We start from the raw sequence: 10,597 nt of genomic DNA, 5'->3' as shown, positions 1-10,597 counted from the left end.
CGAAATAGGATTTGTGTTTAAGTCCAATTAATTAATTTCCTTTGTTCCTTCTTCAACTGAATATCAATCGAATTGATTATTTGTGATTCCTAATCACGATTCAACCATCGGATCGGTCAATACTTCTAGTGTGTGTGACCCCATAGGTTCTATTCTGACTGGCAGTGAGATATATTATGATCTCTATCACAATATCATTGAAAACTCCTTTCAATGGATTGGAACGACTCCAACTCTACTCATTAGGGTTTATCGATCATCGAGATAATCCCTATGAGTCCCACTATCCACCAGTGACACCTAGCAGCATGTAGTGGCTACCCAGTAGAATAGAATGATGAACCTCTAGGTGCAGTTATCGTGTGATACAGTACTACTATCGTGGATCCCTACAGGACGGAGGTCATGGACAGCTCGTCAAATCCCATCGTTTGTCATATGTGAGGATTTATTTGACTCGAGTTCGATAGTGGAAAAACTCTTTCTCCACTTTATATTACTGCCCTGGCCAAGGTCTTAGAACTCAGTCTAACAAATCACATAGGATCACTCCTCTTCTATCAAGGTCGATAGATTCCATACAGGTGCATATCCTACTCCTACAGTGAACCTACTGCAGCCAATCTACACTGCATGGACCCATATGGCTAGAGACCATGTATGTGTGCAGTCAAACTACAATAACCTCACTGTGAGTAGCCGAAGTACCGCAGGTCAAAGGACCAGTCACACTACTGCAACATCAAGCAAGTCACTGACGAGTGGATAGACATCCAAGTGACTTCTTGTCTTGGTCACGCTCAGTACCCTTGTTCTCTAACAAGCACCTGCACTATCACTTCAGTGTTCCTACACTGTGGACTCAAGTCTCGTCCATCCAGAAAGAAAGTGATCTGTGCACTGATCGGATCAATCACCGTCCTCGTGATGATCCATTGATCAGGAGCATTTAGAAATTAATCACCAATGACATATGGCTCAAATTCTCAACTCTTGAGAATATGCATCATCATCTTATTAATTTCTTGGACTATTCATAGACACATAAATAATATGAATGAAAAGATGCCTTTTATTTATTCGATAATAAATAGTCAAGTACAAAATTATGTCCCTAGAATTAACAATGTGTCAGCCAGATTGGCTTCTAGGGCATACTTCTAACACCAATCATTTGATGGGTTTCTCTTTGTAATCCTCCAAATCATGTACTTTGACACTCGATATATATCAATAAAGGCATTGTGTTTCATCATTTGCTGCTTATCTATTTTATTATTGGATGATGAACCCCATAAATTAGGACATTGGTTTTAGGGTTATGATGAGATCATACCAGTGAGACCTAAAATCCTAAAATCCTAATTTAGAATATTTCCAGTCAAATTGGTATATTGAGTCAGGGATCAATATTACCGGAAAGACTGGCACATCTTATGTATGCTCAATGTAGAGGTTGATTGATCTTACAATCACTTGTGTGAGACACTAATACAAAGATGTGGGTGCTCATTAGAGGAATGAGTTCACTGAAATGACCAGCCATGAGAACATCTTATGGATTCTTACTTAATTATCAAAAGATGGTTCTCATAGTGGGAGTTGTGCAAGTGATCCTTAGACCTGAGATCACCATGGTACCTTGTGCACTTGAAGCTATGTTTTGGTTTACCCTCATTCACGACATTGCGTTGTGTACGGGGTATTCTGGATATGGTGGATTTTGTACGAAGGTTGTGAGTAGGTCAACAAGGAATCAGTCACTTCTAGTAAGAGAAGGTAACATCCTACTTACTCTAATCTTATGATGATTCAAGAAGCCTTTGATCAAAGCAAAATGAATATTAGAAAGAGTTTCTAATGTTTCATTGTTTGAATTATCATATAAAAGATTGAGAGAGACATGAATAAGTGATTGAGTTTGATATTGATCCATACTCATGCACTTATTCAAGATGTAGTATGACTGAGGAATTGAATTGCACAGTAACTTTCCACTGAAGGGTATGTTTGGATTTGTCCAATACATTCCTCATCTTCCGGGTAGACATGATACGTTGCTAGACGTCAATCATGTCTTGTGGGTTGATCGGATCAAAGAGTTTGATTAGATCAAAGCATCAGAAAGGTTCTGATTGCTAAGTCAGGTTTAGCACTAAATTGAACCTAAATTGGATTAGAGGTATTCTAATCAGGTTAGGTCAACTTGCACCTGCACCTACTGCTGGCTAAGATAAGGAACCCAATGGGTCACACACGAGGGAATTGATCAAGGGTCTAATTGGATTAGATCATGTTTGCAAGATGAACATGCAAGCACGTGTTGCAAATCCTAGCTCCTGATTCAAATTAAATTCGAATATGATTCTTAGATTAGGTTGATCTAATATGATTAGATCATGACCTAATATGGGTTAGCCAAGAGTTGAAACCCATTTGGCTTTAATTAGACCTGATTTGATTAGGTTTAATGTTTTCTTTAAGTTGGTTAAACCCAATTGAATTGGGTTTGATAGGGCCTTCACTTCTGGACCATTGGATCGCTTCCTGGATGAAGGATCTGATCCACTGGTTGGCGCCTTCATCTGGACCATTGGATGGCTTCCTGGATGAAGGATCTGGTCCACTGGTTAGCGCCTGAATCTGGACCACTGGATGGCTCTCTGGATGAAAAATCTGGACCGTTGCTCAGCGCCGGAATCTGGACCATCGGTGATGGCATCTTGCTTCTGGACCATTGGATGGCACCCTGGATGATGATGCCCTGATATGGACCATTAGATGGCGCCTAGATCTGGACCATTGGCTTTGGTTCACTGCATTTGGGCCCTTGGATCATCAGGATTTAAGAGGGCGATGTGAGAAAGAAGTTGATACACCCTTCTCCTTAGCAACCCATCATGATGGGATGCATCTCTTGGCACATGCCTCATCATGATGAGGTGTGTGGATGGGATGCATCCCTTTACGATGCATCCCTCCATCTCTTATAAATAAGGAGGTGCCTTGGGGTTCTAAAGATGATCCAAGAAAAAGCCTCTCCTTCTCTCTCCCTTATCCCTTCTTTCTTACAAGCCTCTCTCTTTTGTCCTAACCCAAGACAAGAGGGTCTTCTTTAGGACAAAAAGGCTAGTAAATGTTTTAGAGGTAGAAAGGAAGAAGGAAGTGAAGAAAAATCAGCCAATTAAATTCTTTAGAAGGATTGAACAATTAGAATCAAGTTTTGGTGGAGCTAGAGTCTTGAACCCATTTCTGTGTGGATCAACATCGGAGGGTGAACATTTGGGCACCTTAGGACATCTTCAGATATATTGGATATAGCGTGATAGGTATTCTTCTATACCAAGATTATATTTTCTACATTATTTGGTTATACTATTAAGACGATCTTGGCTTATTAGGGTTTCATATAATGGGTTTTATAAGAAAATTTTATAATCCCGTATCTTCCGCTGCGCCCTAGAGCACTGGGAAACCCTAACAGTTTGATGGCATCAAGGAGTGGGAGGTTGATTTTAACTTGTTTGAAAACCTCCATCATCTCTTCTAGTGAAGTTCCCTTCTTGCCAAAGGGAGAGGGTGCATTAAGTGCTTCAGGGAATGGAGCCTTTGGAATGTGGGTTGTGGCAGATGGTGGACTAGCTGAAGAAGGTTTTGAATTTTCATGTGATACATTCCTCTCCTCTTCTTCACCTTCCTTATTGTTACCCTCCCCAACCTTATTATCTATTATACGTCCACTCCTTAGGGTAGTCAAAGCATTGGCTTGCTCATAATTTAGTCGAGTTTCTTGAGCCACGTATTGTCCCCTAGGATTACTCATTGGTTGACTTGGAAGCTTACTTTCCTCTCGCTTGTTTAATGCATTGGCTAGTTGACCCATTTGGGATTCTAGCTTAGCAATTGATTGCGTGTGAGAGTGCAATAGTTGTGTGTTTGCCTCCAAACCTTGAAGGGCAGTCAACACTTTCTCCTCAAAGGCTGTATTTCTTTGGGTTGGAGGAGGAGGGTGTTGAAATTGAGTTGAGGGACGGTACAGATGAAAATTCTGAGGGTTTTAAAAATTTTGGGAGTAGGGTTGGGCAGTATTCGAAGCTTGCTGCCTCAAAGAAAAATTTGGATGATTTCGCCATCCTGGGTTATATGTATTGGAAAATGGGTTACTACCCGGTCTGGGTTGTGTTTGAGCAGCATTGTTGTGTTCTTGCACGAGTTCGGAGAATTGGGGCGCTGAGGGGCACTCATGAATAGGGTGGGATGGGCTAGAACAGATAGTACACACTTGTGCTTGGGAATGGCTAATGAAATGCCCTCCTGTCATCAGTTGGTCAATCTTATGGGATAATGCATCTACCTTGCTAGACAGGTCCATAGAATGACTTATTTCACAAATGGTTCCTTTTCTTTGTGAACTCGGGGGTGCTTGTCGAGAACAGGAGGCATGGTGGAGGGAGTTTTCATTAAGATTTTCAAATAATTGCCATGCTTCATGCTCATTTTGAAGCATAAAAGTCCCCCCGCATGCAGCATCGATCATCTGACAGTTTCGTTCAGTCAATCCGTCATAAAAACATTGCACTAGTTGCCACTTAGGTATTTGATGATGAGGGCATTTACGGATTAGGTCCCGAAATCTCTTCCAAGTTTCATGAAATTCTTCTCCCTCAGTTTGGGAGAAGCTTGTGATGGCACGTCTAAACTGGTTCGTTCTTCCAATGGAAAAGTATTTTTTTAAGAATTCTTGTTGCATTTGATCCCAAGAACGAATCGAGTTAGCTTCTAAAGAATTCAGCCATTGTTTGGCTCTATCTTTAAGGGAGAAGGGGAATAATCTAAGTTTTAGAGCATCATCAGTAAAGTTCTGAATCTTGACAGTGGTGCAAATCTATAGAAATTCATCTAGGTGTTTATATGGGTCTTCATTGGTGAGCCCATAAAAAGATGGGAGCATTTGGATCACACTAGATTGTATTTCATATTGTATCGCTTCTACCTCAGGTAATCGAATGCAAGATGGGGAAGTGTAAATGGTGGGAATAAAGTACTCCCTCAGGAGTTTGGATTGTTCTTCAGCCATCTCAGGAGATGGGGATGATTCTAATATTCTGATCTCAGCTCGAATATTCCTAAGGGTCCGTTCTATTTCAGGGTTAAAAGGTAATAGGTCACGTACTCTAGAACGACTCCCTTGCATACACTAGTACTTGATCAGTCAAGCATGCAATAAAAGATAAACACATCTATCCTTGTATTTGTCCTAAAATCACTAGACAGCTCCTAACTGGTTTGAAGAGGGCACCTAAGCCTCCAATCCGGTCTAATGAACCGAGTTGACTAGGTAAGCTCCCAGGTAAGTGGAGGGGTCACGATGCGTTCGCAAAGGTCCCACTTAAAACCCACTTGCCTCGAACAGATGAACTGTCTCCCTTATAGGGACAAAGCTTGCCTAGACATCAACTATGCCATAGAGCGAAATTGGTGCAATTTTCGGTGATCTTCGTCCTATTGAGCTCGAATGTCCCTAGGAGCCAACGTCTAATTGATTTTAATTAAATTGACACTATGTGAGATTGAGTTCACCTAAGTTGGGCAAGAATCCGGTGATGAAATCCGGCTCTTATCTTGTTGGGGTGATTGCCTTTACTAAGTGCAGATTAATTGGTGTATGTGTATCAGGCATGCATTCACAGTTTTGCTGAAATTAAAATCAAACAATCACCACAAAATTTCAAGCTAATAATTAATTTAAATAAGAAAGGTTTAGAGGTTACCAAAGAAAATTTTTCCAGCGAATATATATATATATATTGGCAAACCTCTATAGCATTCTCTTTCCAGCAGTTCTCCTTTTGATCATCTCAGATTTTTTTTCTCGATTCCTGATCAAATAATACAAAAAGAAAAATTAAAAATTAGTAAGAAAGAAAGAAAAAAATAAGAAAAGTAACAACAATCGAAAATAATTTTTATTTTATTTTAGATATATATATATTTTGAAAAAAAAATTTAATTAATTTTTTTAAAAAAAAAATTTAAATGATAGGAAAAATAACTATGCTAGCAATCCCCGGCAACGGCGCCAAAAATTGATCGGTTCTTTCAATTTTGAAAATAAACCACGCAATAGCACGTATCCCGTAGGATAGTGATTATGGGTGTCGGTCCATAGGGATTGGAGACAAGTTATTTTTTCCTAATTGAATAGTTACTTCAAAGGGTATAAGCTAGAGTAAATGATAAAAACTAAGAATTAATATGGATGTAATAGTATGAATTATCTATGGAGGGAGGTGTTTAGGGCTAGAATCCACCGATAGATTTATATTCGTGATGCTTTCAAAGATTGAGTTGTATTTAAGACTTGATTGCTTCCGACTACAAGCCAAAGCAATCATAAAAGAAAATTATAACTAATTCCCAGCATGAATCATCTAAGTCTAGCACAAACCATCTACTCTAACGATAAGCATGACCTGTCTAACCTAGCATGATGCATCTGATCATTAAATCATTAAACATGAAATCAATGTCACCTGAATATCTCCTCCAAAACACAGGTGTTGGATTCGATGAAATAGATCAATCTATATAAAATATTTTATGCAAGATAAATGATTCACATAAATTGGATAAATCATAAAGATCAATTGATAAATTCTTCATCATGCAACACTCTTACAATACAAACTCAAATCAATAAAAATGAAACGAATACTCCTCTATGGCTTCATCAAACCCCTAAACCGAGGTTTAGCTGCTCATGATGCTCGACGACTTTGATCGGCTTGCTGAGATGCTCCACGCCATCCGTCTCAAGTCCTTCCTTCTTTTTCTCCTTTTTTTTCTTTCTCTAACTCATCCGCTCACAGCATCCCTCTTTTTTTTTTATTCTTCTCGGCACCATAACAGAGCATGCTCTGTTCCTTGGTTCTTCTCACCCTCCTCCCCCTCCCCTGTTCGCAGAGTAATCTCCTCTTTTATAGCCGTCCGGCGCACGCGGAGAGAGGGAAGAAGGAATCACGGCGGCTGATTCTAGGGCGTGGTGCCGGGATGCAGATCGCGAGATAGGAGGAAGAGGGACCGCGGGATCTGGTCGGTGATGGCGGAGAGAGGTGCCGACTGATGAAGTGGCGGAGGATCTGGTCGCTCAGGATGCGCCACGGGCGGAAGACTGGGCGACGATGCTGGGATTTCGACGCAGCTGGTTCGCTGATCTTGGAGGAGAAGACGCCGCACGCGGTGATGGCGAAGGGGCCGAATCTCCGCTGCTGGAAAGAGTCAACCGCACGGGCACGGTGGGCACACGGCTGATTGCGGCCGACTGGAATCACGGAGGACTGGTCGCCGGCGGATTTGGTCGCGGGATCGTCGGGAGGACGCTGCGGACGGTGGGTGGCCGCGGGATCAACGGGGAGACGCTGGGATTTCGACGCGGCTTGATGGCGGAGCTGGATCTTGGCTGCGGGCTGCGTCACAGGCGGAAGATGAGGCGGAGATGCTGGTCACGGGATCGTCGCCGCGGACGGTGGGCGGCCGCGTGAGGTGCTCTTCGGGGGAAGAAGATGAACAGTAGCCAAGCCATTTATTTATTTTTTTTATTATTATTTATTTATTTTTTTATTTATTATGTATTATTTATTTTTTTCTCTAACACTGTTCACATGAACAGTGTTTTTACGGAACACTGTTCATATGAACAGTGTTCTCGGCATTTTAATTTTTTTTTTTTTTAACACTGTTCATATGAACAGTGTTTTAACGGGACACTATTTATATGAACAGTGAATCGTGAATTTTTAGTTATTATTATTATTATAAATTTTATATGAAGGCAGGTAACGAATTGGTTGGAAATTGGCTTTGGGTTTGCGGTAGGTCATGATCGTTGAGTTGCTTGAACTTGTTCTCGAGCCCAATGTCTTCCAAATTTAATTATTGCTAAACTGCTTCAGATCGAACTCGACCAGTCAAGACTAGAAACAATACCATGACTTAATAAAAAGGATTAAATTAAACATTTTCCTTAGCAAATTATAACTTTTGATCGAGCCAGGACCAAAACCTATTTAATTATAACCTTAACTTCATCAGGTTACCAAACAGAATCAACACAATCTCCTCCTTATATATTTTTTTCTGTAGTTTTCATAAAAAATCGTAACCAAAAACATATTTCAAATTTATTTCAATGATTATTCAATTTTCTGGTAAAATATGTATTTATTAGATTAAGAACATTGATAAGTGCTATGGAAAGATAACTAATTTATGAATTATTAAGCACTTATCATAGTACTTTACTCCCACCATTTACACTTCCCCATCTTGCATTCTATTACCTGAAGTAGCAGTTGTACAATATGAAATAAAGTCTAGTATGATCCAAATGCTCCCATCTTTTTATGGGCTCACCAATGAAGACCCATATAAACACCTAGATGTATTTCTTGAGATTTGCACCACTGTCAAGATTCAGAATTTCACTGATGATGCTTTGAAACTTAGATTATTCCCCTTCTCCCTTAAAGATAGAGCCAAACAATGGCTGAATTCTTTAGAAGCCAACTCGATTCGTTCTTGGGATCAAATGCAACAAGAATTCCTTAAAAAATACTTTCTCATAGGAAGAACGAACCAGTTTAGACATGCCATCACAAGCTTCTCCCAAACTGAGGAAGAAGAATTTCATGAAACTTGGAAGAGATTTCAGGACCTAATCCGTAAATGCCCACATCATCAAATATCTAAATGGCAGCTAGTGCAATGTTTCTATGACGGATTGACTGAACGAAACCGTCAGATGATTGATGCCACATGCGGGGGGACATTCATGCTTCAAAATGAACATGAAGCATGGCAATTATTTGAAAATCTTAACGAAAACTTCCTCCACCATGCTTCCTGTTCTCGTCAAGCACCCCTGAATTCTCAAAGAAAAGGGACCATTTGTGAATTAAGTCATTCCATGGACCTGTCTAGCAAGGTAGATGCATTGTCCCATAAGATTGACCAATTGATGATAGGAGGACATATCGTTAGCTCTTTCCAAGCACAAGTGTGTGCTATCTGTTCTAGCCCATCGCACCCTATTCATGAGTGCCCCTCAGCACCCCAATTTTTCGAACTCGTGCAAGAACACATCAATGCTGCTCAAACACAACCCAGACCAGATAATGACCCATTTTTCAATACATATAATCCGGGATGGCGGAATCATCCAAATTTTTCTTGGAGGCAGCAAGTTTCGAATACTGCCCAACCCTACTTCCAAAATTTTCAAAACCCTCAGAATTTTCATCTCTACCATCCCTCAACTTAATTTCAACACCCTCCTCCTCCAACCCAAAAAAATACAGCCTTTGAGGAGAAAGTGTTGACTGTCCTTCAAGGTTTGGAGGCAAACACACAACTATTGCACTCTCACACGCAATCAATTGCTAAGCTAGAATCCCAAATAGGTCAACTAGCTAATGCATTAAACAAGCGAGAGGAAGGCAAGCTTCCAAGTCAACCAATAAGTAATCCAAGGGGACAATACGTGGCTCAAGAAACTCGACTAAATCATGAGCAAGCCAATGCTTTGACTACCCTTAGGAGTGGACGTATGATAGATAATAAGATTGGAAAGGATAACAACAAGGAAGGTGAAGAAGAGGAGAGGAATGTATCACATGAAAACCTAAAACCTTCTTCAGCTAGTCCACCATCTACCACAACCCACATTCCAAAGGCTCCATTCCCTGAAGCACTTAATGCACCCTCTCCCTTTGGTAAGAAGGGAACTTCATTAGAAGAGATGATGGAGGTCTTCAAACAAGTGAAAATCAACCTCCCACTCCTTGATGCCATCAAACAAGTTCCCTCCTATGCCAAATTTCTCAAAGACCTTTGCACCCAAAAGCGGAAATCTAGAACACATGTGCCTAAAAAGGTCCTCCTAACTGAGCAGGTAAGTTCCATTCTCCAACACAACACCCCTCCAAAGTTCAAAGATCCTGGTGCTCCCACTATTTCCTGTGTCATAGGAAATAACTCCATCTACCGAGCACTCTTAGATCTAGGGGCAAGTGTGAATCTTCTACCCTATTCAGTCTATGAAAAATTTGGGTTAGGTGAATTAAAATCTACCTCGGTGTCCATACAATTAACTGATCGATCTGTGAAGATACCATGGGGGATGATTGAAGATGTTCTTGTCAAGGTAGACAAATTCTATTTTTCAGTAGATTTTATCGCCCCTGACATGGAACATGTGCCCAACCTAAAAAAATAAATCCCTGTGATTCTTGGTCGTTCCTTTTTAGCGACAGTCAATGCATGTATCAACTGTAGAACTGGGGCAATGGATATATCATTTAGGAACATGAAAATTAAGTTGAATGTGTTTCATGCCGCTGACCAACATATGAGGGAAGACGAGTGTTGCCTAATTGATGAAATGGATGATCTTGTAGAGGAAGCCCTTCCCTATATCTTAGCAGATGACCCCCTAGAGGCATGCTTGGCCCATTTTGACATTGACAACTTTGACATAGACAAGGCCATAGAAGAAGTCAACATCTTACTCGACAATCAATCTCCCATGAGTTTCCTTCCT

General features: G+C 40.6%; 2 non-coding genes across 2 annotated transcripts; one reads left to right on the top strand and one right to left on the bottom strand.

Annotated features, from left to right (window-relative positions):
• Positions 1-4,595: 4,595 nt before the first annotated feature.
• LOC149768557 (small nucleolar RNA R71) lies at positions 4,596-4,701 on the top strand. The gene has a single exon (XR_016398573.1). It is a non-coding gene; the product is annotated as a small nucleolar RNA R71 (small nucleolar RNA).
• Positions 4,702-8,636: 3,935 nt separating this feature from the next.
• Positions 8,637-8,742, bottom strand: LOC149768556 (small nucleolar RNA R71). Its single transcript, XR_016398553.1, has one exon. It is a non-coding gene; the product is annotated as a small nucleolar RNA R71 (small nucleolar RNA).
• Positions 8,743-10,597: the final 1,855 nt, after the last annotated feature.

Source organism: Phoenix dactylifera, chromosome 1, assembly GCF_051530095.1.
Source record: "Phoenix dactylifera cultivar Ajwa chromosome 1, Ajwa_hap1_PhDact_Kaust_v1.1, whole genome shotgun sequence".
Classification (NCBI taxonomy): domain Eukaryota; kingdom Viridiplantae; phylum Streptophyta; class Magnoliopsida; order Arecales; family Arecaceae; genus Phoenix; species Phoenix dactylifera.
The sequence above is the reverse complement of the archived record's forward strand: the minus strand, read 5'-3'. Positions and strand labels throughout refer to the sequence as shown.